The sequence below is a fragment of the Zootoca vivipara genome, chromosome 14, assembly GCF_963506605.1.
Source record: "Zootoca vivipara chromosome 14, rZooViv1.1, whole genome shotgun sequence".
Taxonomy (NCBI): Eukaryota; Metazoa; Chordata; class Lepidosauria; order Squamata; family Lacertidae; genus Zootoca; species Zootoca vivipara.
Genome location: NC_083289.1, coordinates 22,706,566 through 22,730,472, shown reverse-complemented (window position 1 = coordinate 22,730,472; position 23,907 = coordinate 22,706,566). Strand labels below are relative to the sequence as shown.

The window sequence follows — 23,907 nt, the reverse complement described above, 5'->3', positions numbered from 1 at the left end:
GAAATGTGGTTCAGTTTGCACATAAAAGTAAATATACCTAAGCTCCTTGTCCCAAAACAATATGCAAACCAAAACACAGCCCTCCTTTTAAATTCACACCTCTTCAAATGATGTGATGCAGTTCGCTATCCAAATAATGGGGGCAAAAATGCATATACTATGGGGGAAAGTGCATTAAAATGTACATATTACTGGAAATAGCACACACCATGCATTAAAACACAGAAAAGCACATTGAAAGGTGTATATATTAGAGAAAATTGCATACAAGTCTCTGAATATTAGGAAAAATTCACACTAAAATGCTGGCGTGTTTTCATTAGGACTTTCCCTAAAAGAATTGCAAATTGGGGGAAAAGAGAAACTGAGATCAACAGAAATGGACAGGCTCACCCCTCTCAACACCTAACCAGACGGATGTCTTGGCCAGGAACAGCCAACTCAGAAAGGTACCGGTTGCTTCTCATCCTCCCCCTCCCCCATCATTATTCATTTGTTTGCTTGTTTATTGAAAGCATTTGCATCCCATCTTTCTCAGTCAATATGAACCCATCCACTAGCTAGGATAGCTTTAAAAGAGGCTTAGATTAATCCAGTCCACAGATGTACGAAACTGACATACCAATTCAAACCGCTGATCCACCTAGCTTGGCATTTTGTACACCAGTGGGCTGCTGGTGCCCTTCAGATTTGACGGGTCTCAAGTTTTCATTATTCCTGACCACAAGCCACAGGGAGTTGGGAGTCCAACAACCACATTGGCTGCCAATGTTCTAAACTGACTGGCAGCAGCTTTCTGGACTTCGGGACAGAAGTCTTTCTGAGCTCGAGTCACCTTTCCCTCCCCTCCATTATTGTTAAGCTTTATAGATTGTAAGCTCCTCGCGACAAGGACCTGTCTCACTGGATGTGCAGTGCTATCTTCGACATGTTTCATCAAAAGTAAGTCCCACTTTGTTCAATGGGGCTTGCTCCCAGGCAACTGAGTACAGAATTGCAGCCTAAATTACTTAATAGGCTGGTATATGAGCACACCCTCTTCAATGCCTAGTTATGTCTGTAGCGCCTTTTCAAACTTGTTTACCTAGCCCAGCTGTGCTGCATTATCAGAAGGGAGGCCATGAAATCTTAGCCATCATGCTGTATTATACTGTCAGCAGTTCAAACCAACTGTGGATTTGTAGAGAGAGCTTAATTCATTTGCCCTCTCTCATTACCCTAGAATTTGCGGTCATCTGACGAAATTAACTGGCAGTAGATTCAGGGCAGAGAAAAAGAAGGTACTTTCTCACACGACATGCAATTAGCTTGTGGGATTTGATCGTGGCTACTGGCTTTGGTAACTCTAAGAAGGAGCCGACATAAATTCATGACACTGGAGAAGTCTATCAATACCTATTGGTCATTTAGATTAGAACGTCCATGCTCAAGCTGCCTACACACTATAACTTTAAGGCAATTTTGAAACACATTGTTTCCCCTCAGAGAATTCTGGGCGCTGTATTTTGTTAAGGGTTGCTGGGCATTGTAACTCTGCGAGGGGTAAAGCACAGGGCCCAGAATCCTTTGAGGGAAAATATGTGCTTTGAATGTGTTTTCTGTATACAGTGTTCACAAAGCCTCAACAATATTGAACCAAATGGATCATCCCTCTGATACAAAAAGGCTCTCCTTAGTAGTGCATGTTATTCTCTGAAATGGGCAGAAACGGCATGTGGATGTTGATGGAGAATTTGCAACGAAAGTTACTTTTTGAATGAGATGTCATGGCAGACGACCCCTTCAGACTGGCGTCTTTTTGAAGGTGTGTTCTGCAACATGTTATTGATACAATAGTGAATGGTAGATAAATCCATGCATTCGTAGTGGATTTATACCGGACCGTCCGCACATCGTCCTGCCCTCTGTGTGAGACTGCACTTGGGTCTGGTTTGGAAGCTCATGCTGGTGCAGAATGTGGCCGCTAAATTGCTGATGGGTATATTTGAGGGATGTGGGTGGTGCTGAGGGACGCGGGTGGCACTGTGGGTTAAACCACTGAGCCTAGGGCTTGCCGATCAGAAGGTTGGCGGTTCGAATCCCCACAACAGAGTGAGCTCAAGTTGCTTGGTCCCAGCTCCTGCCAACCTAGCAGTTCGAAAGCACGTCAAAGTGCAAGTAGATAAATAGGTACCGCTCCTAGCAGGAAGGTAAACGGCATTTCCATGCATGCTCTGGTTCGCCAGAAGCGGCTTAGTCATGCTGGCCACATGACCTGGACCTTGCTGTACGCCGGCTCCCTCAGCCAATAACGCGAGATGAGCGCCGCAACCCCAGAGTCGGTCACGACTGGACCTAATGGTCAGGGGTCCCTTTACCTTTACATTCAGTCAACAACATGTCACACCATTGTTAAAGCATCTGCACTGACTGCCTGTCTTCTACTGAGCCAGATTCCAGGTTCTTGTATTGATTGATAAAGCCTTGAACAACTTAGGTCCAGGGTACCTCAAGGACCACCAGAGCCCTGAGATCCCAGCTCAGTCACTAAGATTCTCTGCAGCAGCATCACTGGTCATTCCCCAAGATGGCAAGGCTCATCTGACAACAAGAAGATACTAAGCTTTTAGTGTCATCAACTCAGTATTGTAGAATACTCTTCCAAAAGGGATTCAGCAGGAGCCTTCTGTTTCAACTTTTAAATGCCTGCTGAAAAACTTTTCTATTCTGTCAGGGTTATGCGGACTATTGAGAATACATCTTTCCACGATAATTAACTGATTTCTGGTTTTTAATTGTTTATATAGTTTTTATTGTATGTTTTTAAGTATAATTTTTGTATACTTTTTATGAATAACGGCATATACATAATTTTATAAATAAAATAAAACTCAACATGAATTCACCATGAAAAGGACATCCAAGGAGGAACTTATACAATAAATGTGGTTTTTGTGGGGGATTCCACTGTGGTTGTGCTATAGCACAATAGTGCCCCTCCAGATGGCAACTAACAACTAATAAAACAGAATGCTGTGAGCACAGACCAAGAAGAAGAAGAAGAAGAAGAAGAAGAAGAAGAAGAAGAAGAAGAAGAAGAAGAAGAAGAAGAAGAAGAAGAAGAGGAGGAGGAGGAGGAGGAGGAGGAGGAGGAGGAGGAGGAGGAGGAGGAGGAGGAGGAGGAGGAGGAGGAGGAGGAGGAGGAGGAGTTTGGATTTGATATCCTGCTTTATCAGTGCCCGAAGGAGTCTCAAAGCGGCTAACATTCTCCTTTCCCTTCCTCCCCCACAACAAACACTCCGTGAGGAGAGTGGGGCTGAGAGACTTCAAAGAAGTGTGACTCAAGGTCACCCAGCAGCTGCATGTGGAGGAGGAGCGGAGACGCGAACCTGGTTCCCCAGATTACGAGTCTACCGCTCTTAACCACTACACCACACTGGCTCTCAATTTGCTGCTACTGATCCATTGTTGTGCCAATGGTCACATATATCTGCACCATGTATGTGCGTGCGTGTGTGTACACACACACACACACACACACACACACACACACAGACACCACAAAACTTCCCCTCAAAGATGCCTGGGAACTGTAGTTTGTTAAGGATGCTGGGTGCTGCATCTCTATGAGGGGAATCCTGGGGATGGTGGTTGACCCCTCACAGAGATACAGTACCCAGCATCCTTAACAAACTACAGTTCCCAGGCATCTTTGAGGGGAATTTATGTGCTTTAAAGGTATGCTGCAGATGTGACCAGTTACACAATGCAGAATGCATCTGCAAAACACACACACACACACACACACACACACACACACACACACACACACACATTTCAGTAGAGAGTGGGGGCCTCTCTCTGCCTCTCTCTCTCTCTCTCTCTCTCTCCCCTTTCCTGGAGTATCCATCTCTGAAAGGACCCCTTTTGTATCTTTAAAAAGCTCCCCTTTACTCCATGTGTTTCTATATTTAAAGGGCTTAAGTCGAAAGGTGTGCATTGCCTGTGTGTGTGTGTGTGTGTGTGTGTGTGTGTGTGTGTGTGTATTAAGAGAGGGGGAAATTCTGATTGCAGATAACCGCTCAATTTGATTTAGTGTCGAATGATAGTGATGGGGTTGATAACTCGGCATTCATCGGTAATTCATCTTCTCCTGGTAGAAATTTACCGCAAAGCAGCGCTTTTCCCAACACTGACAAGTCCTATTAATCTTCTTCAGACACATTTCAATAGGTGTCTCCATCTAGACCCTCCATCTAAACACTCTTGGGCATCACCGGAGACTTGGAGACGCCTTCACTGAAGGTTCCACTAGAAGTGAAAATGGGAGACTAGATTGTACTCTTTTAAAAAAGAAAAAAGAAAGAAATAATTAATTCTCTCTGTCCATTTAATTAGCAACTCCTGCCAGCTTTTTCTCCACTCAAGTGTGACGATGCTTTTCCCTAACTTGAACAATACTTGGGAAACATTAAGTTTCTAAAACTGAAACAATGTGGCCTAATGGGCAGAGGGTTAGACATAGAGTGAAGTGGCCAGGGTTCAAATGAGAGCTGAGAGTCAAGAAGTCTTTATTACTGAGTGTACACGGGCATTATCTAATTTGCGAGGCCTTAAGTAGCAAACCGTTCTGTCTCATTCTGAACTTCTCCTCTGTAATATGGGGGTACCGGTAGTAGTATGAAGCCATCAGATACTGGGTTGCTGCAAAAGGATGAATTTGCCACTGAACACATCAATTGCAGTTTTCAACTGCAGTTTTGAAACAACTGCAGTGTTTTAAATTGCCACCACCTTGCAATCTAAAACACTAGTCTTAGAGTTACCTGCCCACCAATCTGGGAGTAAGCCCAACTGGACACAATGAGACTTGCATGTAAGTAAAAAATGCACAAGATTCTGCTGTACATGATTATTCTTGTTTTTGTTCTGAACAGCAACACTGTAAGGTAGGCCAGCACTTCAGATAAGGGACTGCAACCAAGGAATGAATGCCTATGATGAAATATGAAGCAGGGGAATTAAAATATACTGCTTTGAAGGCATTTAATTTTGACTACATCCAAAGCACCTTTGAAATTTGATAAGAACTCCTAAGATGTGAAATTGCACCCTTCATACACTGTGCTGGGAGAAAAAAATGCTGTTTTTGTGGGGGTGGCTTTTCTTTCTGGTTTCAAACAGGACTAAAATGAAAGCCTGGGAGAAATTAAATTGTGGAGTTCAGCCACTAACCTGTACAGTTGTGATCACTGAGACATCGCACCAAACCCTGCTGTGTCCATTCATCATGACGCTCCATTTTAGTGGGTGGAGGGCGGGGGGAGAAAGATGCAAAATATATTGTAAGGCGATATCTGAAACGAGGCCTCTGGAACACTGTGATTTACTAGTAGCGTAAGGTTAAGATGAGTGTCGAGAATTCAAAACCTTCCCTTCCTAGTTTATCCATTTTTAACACACATCTGTCAAGCGCCACTTGAGTCCTAAGCTCCGACTCCACTACAGGAAGCGACTCGAGGTTAATGCGGCCACACAGATCCCAACTGTACAACTCCCGGGATTCCCCTTTTTTTGTTTTCCTTACATTAGCTGCCAACGCGCGAACAAATATTGCTCAGTCAAATTAGACCCATAATATTTAAAGATGGATTATGCTCTGGGATCCTCGTGGTGGGCAAACAAGATGGGCGCAAAATGGCTGTGTGTGTTTTGCCAAAGACCCCTCAGAATTTAAATGGGGTCATTTGGAGTTTGTTAGTTTGTTAGCAGAGGAAACTAGACATGGGGAATTGTCTGGGTGGGCCAAGTACTTTGGAAGAACACACACACACACACACACACACACACACACACACACACACACACACGTACACCATGCCTTCCTTTTTCTTCTCTTCTCTTCTTTGCTTTTCTTCCTCATCCAGATCGAAGGTCCTTCCCTTGATCTGCCTTTTGATATCCTCTCACACTCAAGCTATCAATGGTTACTAGCCTCCAGGCTATGTTCTACCTACTGTGTTGGAGGCAGTATGCCTCTGAAAACCAGTTGCTGGGAACCATGGGAGTGCTGCCCTCGGTCCTGCTTGTGGGCTTTCCCATTGTGGCTTCTGACTGGCCGCTTTGAGAACAGGGTGTTAGACTAAATGGGCTTTGGCCTGATCCAGCAGAACTCTTCTTCTGGTCTTAGGGAGCCTGATGCACTGCATGTTTACATTGAAATAAATCCCTCTGTGCTCAATGGGTATTTTACTTAAGAAACTAGGGAAACTCTTGTGTTAACATCCTTCACACCAATGAACAATAAGCTCATTGTTGAAGGCTCTTTTCCTTTTATTTGTGGATCACAGTGATGTGCCACATTTCCTTTAATGAGCTCAAAGCAGTGTACATGGTTCTTCCCTCCCATTTATTTTTCACCCATACAACAACCCTATGAGGTAGGTTAAACAGAAGGTAGTGACCAACCCAAGGTCACCTAATCAGGTCCTGCTTACTGATTTCCCACAGGCCACTGTGAGAACAGGATGGTGGACTAGACTAGTCATTGGCCTGGTCCAGCAGATTCTTCTTATGTTCTTATGCATGTGAGGTAGATGGGAGCACACCTCCTGCATCCACATAATGTGCAACTGAGGGCACTGCCTTCTGCAAGGTTCTTGATTGCTCAGAGAGAGCTTGTGTGCATTTGGTGCAGCAGTCAGGCTTTCGGACAAATACGTGCTCACCAGGAACTTGCGCAAAAGGCACAATCCCTTCTCCCCATGCCTTCATTACCATGGATTCTGCATGGGCCTCATGTGTTCTTTGCATATGCCTATAAGGTCCACAGATTTGATTCATGCAATCTTTCTCCTCTACATACACACATGCACAAAGATGTGTAACCTATGCAAACTTTACCTTCTGCATATGAAGGTGGGACAGATTTCTATACCATGTGGAGAAAATGCTCCCCTGGGCAAGTCTGTCAACAGTTCTTTGTGCTTGCTTTCTTCCGTTTTTCTAGAAACCATGTGGCACTGTCACTTGGCAATTTCCATTAGAACCATCCTTGGGAATTCCTAGGATAAATGGAAAAAGTAAGCTTATCTGGCATCCTTATTTGTTTTATATAAGTAGATTATCTTCATCAACAAGAAGACTTCGCATCATGGAGTAGCCAAAACCACAATCCTGAACATGCTTCCTCAGAAGTAACACCCCCCCCCCCCAGGAAACTGTTAGATCTATTTCCAAAAGTAATTATGCATGAGATTGTACTGCATGATGTTGAGTGGTGAACCAGAAAGTTCCTCATCCATTTGTTGTCTGTGACATCAACTTACGAGGCTATCACAAGCAGATTTTATGATAAATCCCAGAAATAACGGTATGTCCCAGAGTACAGGGGCGTAGGAAGATAGGGGCAGTGGAGGTGGGGTGCCCCGGGCAGCGCGATCCCAGGGGCACCATCGCGGCTGCCCATCCTGCCCCCAAAACGCGCACCCCACCCCTGTGCACAGCGCATCTCCCCCAAAAACGCACATCCCGCTGCCCCTGGTGGTGGAGCATGAAGCTCCGCCACTGCCAGAGTATGGTCTGAAGGCACAGGAGGTTGCCACCTTACTGGAGGCCTGGATCTGGTCAGAACCTGGATGGGTGACCTTCTGGGAACTAGATGTACACAGTAGAGAAGGTCATGGTTTCAATCCCCAGCATCTCCAGAAAGGGCTTGGAAATAGTCCTGTCTGGAACCCTGGAGAGCTGCTGCAACCCAGTGCAGGCAATACCAAGCTAGATAGACCAATGGTCCAATATGGTATTACACTGCTTCAGAATCTTTGTTGTTAGCATACAATGGCCTCAACGACTTGGGACCAAGACTTCTTGCGTGAAACCAGCCTGCCCTTCAGTCATCTTCTCAATCTACAGAGAAGATAGTAGATGGCTCAGTGGTAGGGCAACTGCTTTGCAGGCAGAAGGTCCTAAGTTCTATCCTCTCCAGATAGGTCTGGGAGAGAACCTTGCCTGAAACCCTGAAGACCCTTTACCAGTCAGTGTTGACAACACTGAGCTGGTTTGACCAATTGTCTGATTTGGCATAAAGCCATTTCCCGTGATCCTGTGTTCCTATCCTGTGTTTCTTCAACAAAACCCAAGGTGCCACACAAGGGACTCCCTAGGTACAGTAATCACTTCTCTAAGTACTGCTATAACCCAGGCAAACCTTAGCTTCAGCAAGGTAGAATGATCATAATACAAAGCTGTCCAATTGGCTTCTGTCAGGGCAAACTGTACTTTGATGCTTTTTAAAAAATCTGTTTTAGTGTACTATATTTTAACTATTGCTTTTAACTAGTTTGTTTTTTCTAACTTTGTATTTTATAATCATGTTTTTTTTTAAAAAAATGTAAGCTGCCTTGAAGACCAACTTGGGATAAATACACTTAACAAAATAATTAATAAAGGTGGCTACATCATACGATATGATATGTTGTTACTTCATCAAATAAATAAGCAGAATAGGAAAGCCAGTGTGGTGCAGTAGTTAAGAGCGGTAGACTCGTAATCTGGTGAACCGGGTTCGTGTCTCCGCTCCTCCACATGCAGCTGCTGGGTGACCTTGGGCTAGTCACACTTCTTCAAAGTCTCTCAGCCCCACTCACCTCACAGAGTGTTTGTTGTGGGGGAGGAAGGGAAAGGAGAATGTTAGCCACTTTGAGACTCCTTCAGGTAGTGATAAAGCGGGATATCAAATCCAAACTACTCTTCTTCTTCTTCTTCTTCTTCTTCTTCTTCTTCTTCTTCTTCTTCTTCTTCTTCTTCTTCTTCTTCTTCTTCTTCAGCCATTCTTCCCCTGCCTGGTGCCTTCCAGATGTTTTAGAATACCACTTTCCTCTGCCCCAACAAACACAGCTCTGGGACTGATGGGAGTTGTAGTCCGAACATCTGGAGGCCGCCAGGTTGGGGAAAGTTGACTGTCACCCTTCCAAATGATACACCTCTCTCCTCCAATGCGTGTCTAAGATCACTTAAGCTAGCTTTCCTACTTCTTAACTTTTAACCACCTCATCACGCCTATGGTGGAGGTGCTTGAAAATTTTTATACATAAATGCATTGTTACACAAAAGTGTAAAAGCCCACATTGCACCTATTGGATTGATTTTGAAGCAGCTTGTCTGGTTGCCATATGAACCTTCTGGTACATGCAATATATGTCTTGGCAGGCTGGAAGATTTGCCCACTACATTTTATAGAGATCAGGCATTTAACCAGAGTAGGGTGGAAACAACATTCAGCAAAGGCCTGTGGCTCAATGACAGATTACATGAGCTTTGCATCCAAAAGGTCCCAGGTCTGATGTCTAAAATCTCCAGGTAGGACTGAATAAGATTCCTTTTGGGATTCAAGGAGAGCTGATTCTGGTGTGTGGGAAGTTTAGCCTGCCAAGATGTAGCTGAACTACAACTCTCATCAACCCTGGGCCATTGCCCATGTTGATGGGAATTGTAGTTCAGCAACATCTAGAGGATCAGAGGTTCCTCACACATGGAGTATACAATACCGAGCTAGTTGGACAAACTGTTTGACCAGCAAATAATGCAGCCGCCTCCTCACTTCTTGAAGAAGTGCTATAGCTCAGTGATAGAGCAGGTGCTTTACATACATATGGTCCCAGATTGAAGCCCAAGGATCTCCAGGAAGAGCAGGCAATGTCCCCTGCCTGAAACCCTGGAGAGATGCTGACAGTCGGTGTGGACAGTACTGAAATAGGTGGGCCAATATTCTGACTGGGTGCAAGGCAGCCTCCTTATGTTCCTATCATTCCTGCTTTGCAGCTGGAAAAGTCAGGTTCAAAAGCCATGAACTCTCCAATGAATTCAGGCTGAGCGGAGATGATGGTCAATGTTTCCCACTATAGGACCTTATTTCCCTGGCACTAACTATTGTGTTTCCCTCCCACTGCTGACACGTAGAATGCCATCTCAAACCCTTCTTCCCCTCAAACCGTTTTTCTGAATCACATTAAAGATCTGAATGACCTTACTGTAGGTGGCAAGTTTAAATGTACCATATTAATAACTTCTTATCTGAGATAAATTAAGTCCTTATGTGTCAAAAGCACTCTGCTCTGGATTACCTACAAGAGAAGTATTTATTGAATAAATGTTAGATCCAATTTCATTTTAATGTGACTGACAGGAGGCTTCAGCCTTTGCAAATGAGATAAAAACACACACTCAAACCTGTGACTGTATTGCAACTTTACACCTAACTTGTCCATTTCTATTATTGTCCTCTCTTTTTTTTAGAAAGGGGGGACATTGAAAGGGATTTGGTGGTGGACAGCATTTTTTTTTCTTATTCTTATTCTGAAGAGCAAAGGGAGAGATAGAAAGCAACAACAAGAAGGGGAAAAAAGGCTGGCATTCAGCCTAAAGAGAAATCATTGAAACAAATTAATCCTATGCTGTTTAAATTGACATGGTAATCCATCATCAGCAAAGCAAACTCTGAAAGCAATCTAGAATCGGCAGTCTTCTTTCACTGCCCCTGAAGGCACAAAGGCAGATAGTAGAAAGGAGAGAGAGAGAGAGAGAGAGAGAGAGAGAGAGAGAGAGAGAGAGAGAGAGAGAGAGAGAGAGAGAGATTGGAGAGCAGGGAGAAATATCATAAAAGTTAGCAACGCCTTGAGAAGGGAGAAGGGGGGTGGGGAAACAGCCGGTGTTTCTCCTGCCCTCCAGTCACAGCTTTGCCTCCCACCCACCCCCAAAAATTAATCCCACAATAATACACCACTCAATAAATTCTCTATAATCGCCTATCCTTGCTTCTGAAATTTTGATTTTTCTCTGTTGAGTTGCCTTCAACTGCAGATAACAGAAATCTTTGTGCTTTTTCTAATTTGATGAGTAGGGGCATAACAAACAAACAAACAAACACTACATCTTCAACAAAATATATGGGGGGGGTGGTCCTCTTTCTGAAAATGGCTGGGAGAGACCTAGATGTTGTCAAAGTGGTCACCTGGCTTAGCCAGAAGTTTTCAGACAGCCGTTTGGGGAATCCAGAGGTTGCTCTGAATCTTATTAGGGACCCCACCATAAGGAGCTCAGGGAACAAAGATTAACAAAGACAAAGCTTATTTGCTCCTACTAAAGACCACTCTGGTCACTTGGGTTGATAAGGAGGTCCCAAACTCCTGGGCTGCACCCTAGAACAGGAAGGGCTTCCTATAATCTCTGGAGACACTCCGTTCTGGTTTATAGGTTACTTTTCTATATGCATGGACCCACACAGACTCTGGTAGCAAGGGACTTTCCCAGTTGTTGTTGTTTTAACATATTTTTATTAAAGATTCCTTGGTTCACAAAAGTATGTGCAATGTCTCTTTTTTCAAGTTACATTTTCTACAGATCAGTTTCATTTGTTGAAACATTAGTGCTACATTAGGAAGAAAAGGAGGAAAGAGGGGGAGGGGGCCATGGTGAGTGGGGATGGAGTTGGGTGGCGATGTTCCTGTTATACTTAATGTTTTGTGTCAGCGTCGCTTGTGCAGGTTCTCTTTACTATTCACTTGTGTTACTTTGGTGGTGAGAGAGGTTGGGGTTGGCCTAGGGTGTGGTTGTTTGTTTGTGATTGGCTGTGGTGATCTTTGTTTTCATGTGTGATTGGGGTGGGTGGGTGTTTTTGAATCAGGTTAGCCATATTGATTCGTATGCTGTTGGTGGATTCTTATCATTGTCTTCTGGGGTTTTGGATGTGATAAAGGGGAGCCATACCAGGGTGAAGGCGTCTTCTTCCATTTGAGGGACTTGCCCAGTTAGGAAGTCAATGAACTTGGGTGAAATATCAGGTTCATAGAATCATAGACTTGCAGAGTTGTAAGATATCCCAAGGTTCATCCAGCTAGTACAACCCTCTCAAAAAGACACTACAAACACACACTAACATATTACCCGCTTATGCACAAGCCCTAAAAGGCTTAGAATGAAGGTACCCATGTACACACCCATGTGAGTTTTCCAGATCATTAAGAGGTTATTCAGAAAGAATGGAGCAAGATAAACATCAATGAAGAGAATGGAGTTTTTGGTTGTGGTGCCTAAGCTCTGGAACACCCTTCCTTTGACTTGCCATCAGGGCAAGGGCCATAGTTCAGTGATAAAGCATTGTCCTTGCCCTCAGAGTGTCTCAATTTCCAAGCCCAGCATTGTCAGGTAGGGCTGTGAATACTCTCTGTTTGAAACAGTGGAGAACCACTGCCGGTCAGTGTTGACACTACTAAGCTAGAAGCTAGATGGACCAATAGGATGACTCTGAATAAGGCAGTTTCCTATGGCACCATGACTTTTACAAGGAATCTGAAAACAGCACTCTTTCTTCTCTGCTGCTTTTAGCATGCTTTGATGCTTCTATTAGTTCTGGGTGTGTTTCAGTTCCGTTGTGATATATATGCTTGTTTGCTGGCTCATGAAGCCCTGTGGTTTACCAACTGGATGTTACTGGTTTAAAATAAATTAATAGGATCTGAAAACACAACGCAAGGACCATAGCATTAAAGCTGAAAGATCTCTCTGTTCTTGCAACTTACAAATCATCATTGTTGGCATCACAGAGTTTTCCTTACAAATGAAATTATAAGAAGACAAAATTTTCTGATTCAAATTTGGTAGGCCCAGCAGAGAATGGATGGAGACTTACTAGACCAGGTAGACATGAAATGTCGTAGACGTGAAATAGTGTTTCAGCTTATGAGGGGAAAGTTCTCTCCCATATGGCTTAGGAAACCTCAGTTAACCAGTCAGTAAAATGTATGTTGCCGAATATATCAGGTGATAGCCAATACATGTTCTGCTTAGAGTAGACCATTGAAATTGATGGACAAATCTAACTTAGGATCATTACGGTAACTTCAGTGGGTCTACTCTGATTAGAACTTAAATGGTCTCCATTTTAAGTATGCCAAAGGGGGTTTGTCAACAACTTTGAAAACAAAACCCTCTATTTTGAGGCTGTATACAGAGTTCAGGAAATGTTTGAGACTTTCCCTGCAATGACAAAGAATTTTAAAGTCCATAATATGAACCATACTTAACATATGCCCTGTTTTTTAATTTAGCAGGGGTATAGTTTCTTCTTTTTGTTATTTAGAGGGGGGATTTATGTGTCACAGAAACACATGAGCTCCCTTATCAAAATGACTCCATTGTTGCCCTGAAACTTAAAGCTATTAAAAGTATTATATTAATAAAAGTAAAACTCCCTGCCCTTTGACCCCTAGCCTCTATTTCAAAAACATCCGTGCTCTAAGATTCTGTGGCTGTGAGCTTGTCAATTTCCTCTTCTATATGAAAACCCAAAAAGATGAAAATACAGGTGCTTGAAGTGGGCCAAAATTAGTACGATTTTTTTAAAGTGATAAATTACAGGAGCTTGGGGGTGTAAACATTACATTACAGCAAAACCATACCCTGATCGTCTACAATGTACACCATGACAGAAGCATGTGGCTTTCAAGTGGTGTAAAGTAATCCCTCCCCCTGCCCAAAAAATTATGATGTCCTTTAAAATTGGACAAGCCTCATAAGAGAGAGAGAGAGAGAGAGAGAGAGAGAGAGAGAGAGAGAGAGAGAGAGAGAGAGAGAGAGAGAGAGACTTTAAAATCACAGAACTGTACCAAACACAAACATGGTTGTAAAATTAGCTTGAAATGTGGTTGCCAGAACAAGGTGGGTATATTTAAATGTAACCTTTAAACAAAAATAGTTGCAGTGGATGAAAAATGGCAAACTTTGCAAGATCAACTTTCAGAATGCAAGATGCAGGTGTTTAATTACCAAATGTACAAATTTTATTGTGAGTTCTCCTTCTTAAGTCCCAGGGAGACTCAGTGCTGGGCATCTCGCACCCATACAAGTACAATAGAGGCTCAAAAGAATGTTGTGTTCTGCTGCATAAATAGATCTCTGGAAATATATCTTAGAATACAGAATCTAAAACAATGAATGAAACAGTGAAAGAGTGGGATAGAGAGGTGTTATCGATAAGATTATTTTACCCAAGTGTGTATGTGCTTTAACTGGAATATTGGTTTAATTGATAGATTAATTAACTAAAGTAGAGGCCAGTTTTGATCATTAAGGACACAGGTTAAAGTTAAGTATTTATTTTAGCCTGTTTTGATTCTATTCTGCCCCCATAACAGGGAAGGGTGGTGGTGGAAGGAAATGATTATAACACTGAAAATTTTCTCACACTTCTTTCAGTAAGTCAAAATGGGACCTCTTGACTTTTTTTGGTAACATGCCAATGTACTTCATTGATCAATCAATTAACTGGCTAAAAGGCAACTTATTAATTGACTCGATTTTTTAATTGGTTGACAGCCTGTATATAACACAGTACATACATACAGCTACATTGATCCTATGGCATAGAGGAAGTTTCTTGTGGTAGTATTATTAGGTGGGGGGCATGATCATAAGGAAAGATGACTATGAGAGGTGTTTAAAACTTCATTTTTCACAAAAATGTATTTTGCAAGTTTCACAACAAGATTATCCAAGAACCACAGATACCATTTTCATGGTTTCTGGTACTTCATAACTGCTTTTTCCAGTTGCAATTTAACTCTTGAATGTGATGTGATCTTCATTCCATTTACCCCACTTAAACAGGCAAGATTATGAAAATAAATGTTTGCTTACTTTATTTTTAGAACAGCAACGCAGAAAATAATATTTGATACCAAACTTAGTATCATCATTGGGAAGAGGAATGAGACAAGAAAAAGTCAATTTGAGGACAAGGGTGGGGGACAAATGGGCAAACAAGTAGAGTTTAAACATCCCCTTTTAGACAAGTATTCAACTGTTGTTTGAGAGCAGTTCGTCTTAACTCATTTTAGGAGACACCATCTTAAAGAGGCACTTAAAATCTTTGCAAGGAAATCCTAGGCTCTTGCAGGCAAGAGGATCAAGGGTGCGCTAATAATTACAAGGCTCGTTAATATGTGGTGGGTTTTGTGGGTTGTTGTTTTTTCTATCTGCTAAAGTCATATGGGTTCTCCACTGAGAGCTTCTCCTTTATGCTTCAGCCCATAGATCAGTTCAGGTTTATAGTGTGATCCAAATGCCAGTTCTTTGTTTAGATAAACCTTAACATAGGGCCTGGAAACTAATAAAATGTCACATTGAATTAATTTGAGCTCCCATTTGTTTAACATTGGCTTGCAATATAGATACATGCAGAGAAGTCTAAAGTGATTCTGTTTTGTTGTTTTTTAAGGGATGTGATTTTTTAAAAAAGCCCTTGTTTTCCATGTTTGGGGGCAATTTTGTTCCTTAGTTTGGGAATATGCTTTAAAAAAAAACCCACCAGAAATTACTCCACTTAATTTCCTTGTTGTCAGGTTATTGAAAATATTTGTTATGGAAAAGAAAAGAAAAGAAAAGAAAAGAAAAGAGGTTCCTGTAATCTGGGTTATTTTCATTTTTTTTCTTAAACTGGCATTTTCAGTTGAATAAAAACATTTGGAAACTGTTTCATTGTTACCAGTCCTTGGAATGCCTGTGTCAAAAATAACAGGAAGCTATCAAAATAATTTGACTATGCCTTTAGTATATATGGATCTCACTTTTCAACATATTTATTTGAACAGGCATTCATTTCTTTATAGTTGGTCTCTTTTTCAGATGGGAGAGAAAACCATTAAAATGGGAATATGGTGGCTTCTGTACAATGATTTTTGTGTGTGTGCATTATAGAACCTTCTGGCTTGAAACATGCAACTTGTTTTTTTAATGAAATGGCAATCAAGGAATCAATTCAGAATATAAGAACATTAAAATATTCTAAAATTATGGCTCAGAACAGATAGATATTTACAGTTTCTTTCTCTCTCTCTCTCTCTCTCTCTCTCTCTCTCTCTCTCTCTCTCTCTCTCTCACACACACACACACACACACACACAACCCTCTTCAATGTAGAGGAGGCAGTGATGCTTAAAAGGTAAAAACCAAAAAAATATTCCAGCATTTGATTTGTCCCTTTTACATAAAGATACATTTTCCCTTCCTTCTAAGGCTAAATCATTTTTTGGACCAGGGCTTCCTGGGGGGGGAGGGGATGCAGCCATTGCTGCAGCTATGTTAACTATAGAGGCCAACTTTCCTGCTTCCTTTAAAATTCACATTTTTGTCTAATAAAGAGGCTCATCATGCAAAATGAGCAATCTTACAAACAGGATTGTGAGATGTGTATTTTGTAGTGTGTTCTTATGCACATCTTGTACTGGAAGTGTCTATCTGCACATTTAGATATTATGTGAGTGCACAGTGCACATGCAAACACATACATGTATATTTATACGTATTTCATACATATGCATGTTTACCATGCATGCACACATACATTTCTACTGCATGCTAGTTATATCTGTGCAGACTTCCTGTGTGTGAAAGGCTGCTTGTGACTGTCCTCTTGCAAAAGTACTTGCCATCTTTGGCTACCAACTCATTAAAGGGTTGGTTCTGATTTTACATGATTCATCAACAAATTAACTGATTGCAATACATACCAATGTGCAGCAATTAATGTGAATCACTCCAGATGGGTAACATGAAGGTGGCCTGTGAATTAAGATGTATTCTCTCTTTTCTTTCTCAGCTATAGGATGCAGAGAGTTCATATTGTGGGGCCCAATTCCACCATCATCACCCCTAACCTCTTAGAAGGAATTTCAGGAAACAAGAGATGTGCTTAGATCGCTTCACAGAACATATCTCTCTCTCTCTCTCTCTCTCTCTCTCTCTCTCTCTCCTTTTTACAGCTCCAATTAAAATCCACATTTTGAAATTTGTGATTAAGGAATGCATCTATAACTGGCAGGAGTTAATTGATGGGGAGGCTGCGACCCTGTGCACATTCTGGGGGTGAGGGGAGTCCTTTTGAGCCTAGTGGGACTTCCATTCGAGGAAATGTGCATAGGATTGGGCTGCCCTGTTCGTTTGTTTTAAATTCTGCTTTAACTTAATAATAGAGGTTGTTGTTTTCTCTTTCCAGACATTTAAACTAGATTCCAGGAATCAGGTGGGGAACATACACACACTCCCAATAAAACCCTGCAGATATTAGACCCACCACCTACCATAGCTTTCCCCCTTTTTATTTTATTATTTTATTTCAAACATTACGCCTCCACCCCGCTTTAAATATGGGTCTCCAACCTCGGTTCTGTGCTGGGACCTCAAGAGTTAATGAAACCCAGCTACACCCGACCTTTGAGGTCAAACTTTTCCTATCTCTAATCTAAGGAATTGGTCAAAGAGGGGAATGGACGGGTGCGCACCCCCTTTTTGTTTCTTTTTCTCTTGTGGGTTTTTTAACACACACAAAAAAAAATTAATGTTCGACCATTAAGAACTGTAACTTTAATCTGGGGTTACTCCGGGGTTTGGTTTGGTAGAATTTAAACCAACCAGCATTGTAGACTCCGAAAAAGTAGCCATTAAAAATATCGAGGTAAATTTGACTCCCCACCCCACCCCTTGATGTGGTGATGGAGATCAGTTTTTTGGGGGGGGGGTTAGCTCAAGGTCGTGCAGTTCTACAGAAATGCTTCTCTCCTCCCCCCCCCTTCGATTTTATGTAACCAGTTAGTTGGCCCGCCCCCCTCCAGCTTCTTAACTCTAACATCTACCCGAAGGGAAGTGGGGGGGGTCTCTCTCTTACAAATGCCTCCTCAGCCAAACTGCCCCACTTTGAGAGAACTTTCCTTGGAAGTAAGTTGACTTTCTGGAAGAACTGCTGCGTGAAGACTCTGTTCAACATTTTCTATTCCTTCGGAAAACGTGTGTTTGTGGTTGAGATTGTTTCTTTGCAAGACCTTCGCCTGTTCTCCCACTGTACATTTCAGCTCCTGCTACCTTTCCGTGAGCTGAAAGGAAGACACCCCAGGAGAGGAAAGAAAAGCAAACATCTCTCTCTTCAAGTTGTCGAGGTGTGCGTTTATTAAGATTCTTCTTTTTAAGGGAGCACACACGCACCAACTCCCATCCCACATCCCAGCCATCTTATCAGTTCCACAAGCTTCTGTCTGAAGGCAAGAGTCTCCCGGACACAGCCCTCCTCGTGGAAGGGAAAGTGCAAATGTGCAGGGGCAAAATGAGTGAAGTTCAACCAAGGAGCAAGCTTTAAACGCCCCTCTTCTCCAAATCGATCTGAATCGCTCCATTTACTGCGCCCGCCTCCCCGGAATAGTTGGACATCATATGGACCCCCAGGTGTTGACAATCCCAGCCCCTGGGCTTCTCTGACATATTTGGGTCTCTCACACAAACACAAAACCCTTATAATTTTTATCCACGCGTAGATACCCTCCAAGTACCATCGTAACGTGCCATAAACACGGTTAATAATTGGGGAGAGGGGGGAATTAAACACATGCAATTGCTTGCTTCCTAGAGGGTTAATTGAGAAATCCTCCAGTTTTTCTTTCGCGGGTGGAGATGGGGGAAGGCGTCGGGGGAATCCGGGTAAGGAAATGTGCGCCAACATTTACAGTCCTGGTTCGATTTCATTCTTCCATCCATCCCACCCCACCGTCCCTGAAAATCTCCGGCTATCGCGTCCAGACTCCTCTTTCTTTGAGTTGCGATCTCCTTCTTTCCCCTTAACCTGGGATTAGCAAATATAAGAAATTCACAGCTCGCTTGCGCTCCCTCGCTCCCCCCACACCCGCGACACTCCGGGAGCTCCTAATCACTCCGTATCGATTTCGCTAACTCTTTTCATCCCGCTGAAGACACATCTTAAAACACTCCTGCTTAGAATGTGTTCTTTGCTTTATACACACTAATAAAATGATTTGCCCCCCCCCTCTCCCTTTCCACTCCGCTCTCCGCGCAGTAAAAAAAAAGGAGGGGGAGAAAAAGGGGGAAAGGAGGGAAAAATCGTTCGGGTAACCTGACTGTTTGTGTGTGATCGGTAAATATTTAGCCTGGTGATACCTCCAGCGTCTCCTCTGGATCAATAGAGCTAGCCCAGTCTCAAAGGGAGGGGGGATGTCCAAGAGGTGAGGTCTGCCTCAGACAGACGTCTCCTTCTCTTATAGCGCAGGGACGGCAGAAAGGGAGGGAGAGATTGCCCCCCACCGATCCTACGTGCGGCTCCTTGGAAATAAGTCTGCTGGCTTTATTGCGCCTTAAATGCGCGTGGCGCAGAAGCGCAATCAGGAAAAGAGCGCAGCGAGGGGCTCGGACTCTGATAGTTTCCGCCTCTCTCTTTCTTCCACTCAATTTCCTGCTCTTGACACGAAAATTATTCTCCTCTCTCTCCGTCGATTCTTCCCCTCCGGCCTCCTTTTTTAAAACAAACAAACAAAACAAACCTAAACTTTCGGCAAAAGAGCGCGCAAGTTACGCTCCCGCAGTGGGAACAAAACTCTCTGAAATCGCCGCGCTTACCAATTTGAAGGGGCAGCGGCCGAGAGGCGGGGGGGGGGGAGAGAGATTCTATCTGAACAATTTCTCTCTCACACAGAGAGAGGGATATTTTATATATAATTCTGAGCACGCCAAGTTAAATTTATAGGAGGCGTTTTCGAAACTTCCACTTAAATTCTCTGGTAGGAGTCCACCTACAATGGGCAAGCAATCGCGGGTATCAAAAATACCATTCATGCTGGGATAGATGATAGATTGATAGATGATAGATAGAAAGGGACTGCCTATTCCCCTTATAGGAGTCAGGAACCTGGGGGTGTTTCAATCGCACTCATCCCGTCATTCCCGCTGGATTCCTTGGGAATAATCCCCCAGATCACCTTCCTGGATCTGCAGCCTCACAATGACTTTCATGCCCAGTGAAGTAAATAATGGACGGGAATGGGGGGGGGCTCAGCACTGGAGTGCGAGTAGGGTCCGCACTACGGTTTTTTCCGCATAAAAGGCTTCCCGTTGTGATCCAGGTGCGGGCCGAAGAAGCACTTCCTCGAGGTAAAAAATGAGCCGTGGCTCCACAGAGCTCTAAAGCGTTCACTCCTGAAATGCAGACGTGCAATAAATGCACACGTGTCCTTCAGATGCGTGCAGTATGGATCCATCTCTTTAGTCGCATCTGTCGCTCGTTCCCCATATCCGTCCATCAGTCATCCTCCCTCTCTCTTTCACGCACCGATAAATGTGCCCACCTTTTCTTTGACCTCATCTAGGGAGACCGATCCAACTATTGCCTTCCCAAGAAGGAAGAAGAAATCGCCTTAAAACAGTTGCCCCGCCGCCGCCTGTTTAGGATAAGAATGAATAAGACGCGCCAATAAAGCAGGAAAATGGTTAGGCCAACTTGTTCACACGACAAGACAGGCACGTGTTGTGACCAGGGAGGATCTTAGGGTAAAAGGCTCGTTCTGTGTCTGAACAGGCCTTTCCCTGCCCTTTCAAGCATAAGGAAACACCTGGGAGACCCATAGCTTTGGTGTTGCTGGGAATGGGGACCCAAAGGGTTCGTGTGAACACGGCAAAATTATTTAGCGTGTATCTCTAAAAACAGAGTGGCGATCTAATCAACGCTAAGACACTTTCACGTCCTGTTAGAGAAAAGCACAAGGAAAGAAGGCATCTTGAAACTGCAGTCCCTTTACCCGCTTACCTGGGAGTAAATCCCATTTAATTCAGCGAGCTTGACTAAGCAAGTATAGGATTGCTCTCACGATTTCTACTGAGGCGCCTGCAGCGCATTCCCTTGAATGGGGTTCATTCCCGCATAAGAAGTGTGCATAGGATTGCAACATGAACATGCTGTTAAATTTGTTTGGATCATGCCCACTCGGTGTATCTTTCACTACGGGGGAGGGGGAGCGTAGTATTTCTGTGTTGGTGGGTTGATAATATGTATCACAGTCATCTGTGTCTCTCTCCGGTAAGGATAGGCACGGAGTCTCCCAGCTGACAGATGTTTGTCTGGAATAACATAAGGACGTGAGCGTCTAAAACAAACATAAATAAACGTATAGGTGCCTGCAGTTCTTACAGCCATCGTATAATTATGGAGACGATGCTTTCCAGGCAGTTAGGTTTTCTTCCACCACCACCCCAGAACATGGTCGTGAGAATGCGTAACTTCCAGTGCCTTTAGGGCTAGGGGGAACCCAATTATTCCCCAATTAAAAAATGAACAAGCAAACACTCATCCTCAAATTTCTCCTTCGGAAGGCCTTTTTGGACTGCGAAACCGACACCTTCCTTTCTCACGGAGAGAACTGCAGCCCGATCCTATGCGGGGTAACTCTGAAGTAAGCCCCCAGGGTTTTCAAATGGGCTAGAAATACAAAGGGCATGTTTCTTAAGAACTTGAGTACGTGCCGAGATTCTGCGGGTTCCTCTTTAAAAATAAATAAATATCCTCCTCCGTCCAGGTAAAATAGAATGGAGGGGGGGTAGGGATGGAGAGAACTAAGGCACCCTCTTCTGTCAATGTCTGGATGTTTAAAAGGAGCCCTTTCCTCCCTCCCTCTCCCCCCCACCAAAAAACCCCTTTTGCTAAGAATGAAAAGTAGAAAAACGCTTCCTCGCAGAATATATCTTTATACTAATGCATATTAAATTGCCCTGCCTTGACTGGGCATATCAAACAATTTAATTAGAGGGCTTTCTACCCAAAGGAAGAAGAAAAGAGGGTGTGGAAGAGGTGTATGTGCCTGTGTTTGTGTTTGTGCATGTGTGTGAGTGCGAGTGTGGAATCTGCCCAGCATTTTATTGTATTTAGCAGGAATACAGGCAGAAAATGTAGCACAAGTTTGTGTCTGAAAGAGCACCTCCATGCCCATTGAAAGGCACTGATCCGAAAAGACAGAGAGGACAAGAAAAATCGATTGCCCGGGACCTTCTTCGTCCCTTTCATACCATTCAAACACCCCCTCCCACTATTCCCCCTAAGACAAAAAAAAAATCTCAGCCAGTTCCTTGGAAAAACTGGAGTGTGGGGGGGGGGGAGAGAGGAACAACTGGAGTGTGTGTGGGGTGGAGAGAGAGCGAGAAGGACAGAGAGGAAGGATCTTAAATGCAATAATACTTTGGGGCTTCTATCGTATTGCTCTTATGTGACTGGGATTTGTGTGTGTGTGTGGTGTGTGTGAAATCCGATTCATGCTTTGTTCTGCTTTTTGGGTGGGGGGGGGGAGCAGGAGCATTCACTCTGGGTGTAGGGAGACCGGCATGCTTTTTAAGGGTTAAAATAGTCTTCACCTCTGACCTCTCCATAGCAAAGCCTCAGATATCCTCATAACTTCAGTAAAACTTTGGAAAGGCTGATCTGCAAGGAGGCGGGGGGGGGGAATAATACTGAGGCTTGAGACTGAATCCATTTGTAGCTGGTGGAATTCTCTTCTTTAAACGCCCCCTCCCGCCCCAAATCTTTCCTCTCAGTTTTCCCTTCTTCTCACAACACAGAAGGGGAGACGTGTGTCTGAAGGGTTTCTGAAAGGGACGTCCTTTAAAAGGTATTGATAATTATATCAGCAGCGAAAACAAGAGTAACTGTAATTCTATTACATACAAGCAAAGAGAGAGAGAGATTCTAAGAAGAATTAAATATAGTTTGGGGGGGTAATCTCGGGTTCCTCTTTTGGGAAAAGTGGCTTGGGTCAAAGGATTTAGGAGTGCGTTTTGTTAGAAGGTGACCCCACCAGAACCAGCATCAAAATCCATCCGACTGGGATGAGTCTCAATCATTCCAAGGCATTCCCAGGAAGGGGGATTTTTTTTTACAGGCCTATAATCTAAGGTCATTAATGACCTGTAGAAAATGAGTCACCTTCCCCCGTTCCCCCCCCCCTCTGATCAATACCCTGTCTTTCCTCTTCCCCCACCCTCGCCAAGCAAACCTCCTCGGTGGACGTAATTAAACTTGCTTCTCTAGTTTTTCATCATTGTTTGAGGTGGGCCAAACCCATTTGTAAATTTCATTAGCCCTGTAAACATGCAATTAACGCTGGAGGAGGTGGTGGAGTTAATTGCAGAAGCATCTTTTAAAGGCCGGGAGTGGGGAATCTAAGAAATTAGCAGAAGGAAAGGAAAGGTATGATCCTTTTGTCACCTGTGACATTTATTCACAGTACGGTTTTTTCCCAGGTACCTTCGGTAATATTCCACGCACACACTCACATTCCCCTCTCATTATTAAATTTGATGCGTTTCCCATATATTTTTCTTCTTCTTCTTCTTCTTCTTCTTCTTCTTCTTCTTCTTCTTCTTCTTCTTCTCCTCAAAGCTCAGGTAAGTAAACGAAATTTGTGGCCGCTTGCAATTTGTAAACAACAACAACAATCTGTTCAAACTGAATCCCTCCCACCCACACTTTGTGCAAAAGTAAGAACAATTCTATGGGCAACCCCAGAAGCAGTTTTCTGGGGAGACTTCAAAATGTGCTTTTCCTTCCCCATTGTGGTGGTGGGGGGTGTATCAACACAAGGGGAGGTTATCTTGGTATTTTTGTTTTATTTAAATTAGCACTAAGTCTGAAAATGATCTCAAATATTTGTGGGTCGATATAAATGCTCCAGAACGAGGGATCCTATGATAGAGAGTGAAGGAGAAAAGAGTCCTGGGGGGGGGAGGAAGTTCCGGATTTATAACTCTTCAAACTTTTTGCCCCAGCTCATTCTGTTTCGCCCAAGACCCCAATCCATTTGGTGTGGTTTTTTTATGTGCCTCTTTTCCTTCATTGCCTGAAAAGTTAATGCTCTCTGAAGTCCTACTAACCCCGATTTCTGATGACTTTCCGCTTTGGAAGTCCATCTCTACCAATACGTGCATTAATTTGGAAGGCGCATTCCTCTCTCTCTCTCTCTCTCTCTCTCTCTCTCTCTCTCTCTCTCCTTTTCCAATCGGGGGAGGGGTGTGTGTGTGTGTCTGTGTGTGTTCCAAAGTGTCGTCTTTCCAGCC

General features: G+C 43.4%; 1 long non-coding RNA gene across 3 annotated transcripts in view; it reads right to left on the bottom strand.

Moving 5' to 3' along the window:
- The window catches only part of LOC118092664 (uncharacterized), a 57,460-nt gene that overhangs the window by 31,716 nt on the left and 1,837 nt on the right, over positions 1–23,907 (bottom strand). Inside the window, exons 2-3 of one of the 3 annotated variants that reach the window (XR_009558540.1) lie at positions 5,215–7,043; positions 3,629–4,322 (exon numbers count right to left, since the gene is read on the bottom strand). This is a non-coding gene — a long non-coding RNA (uncharacterized LOC118092664). Of the gene's footprint in view, positions 1–3,628; positions 7,044–23,907 lie in introns of those variants that run through there. The other 2 variants (XR_009558541.1, XR_004693562.2) reach the window with 2 other exon arrangements.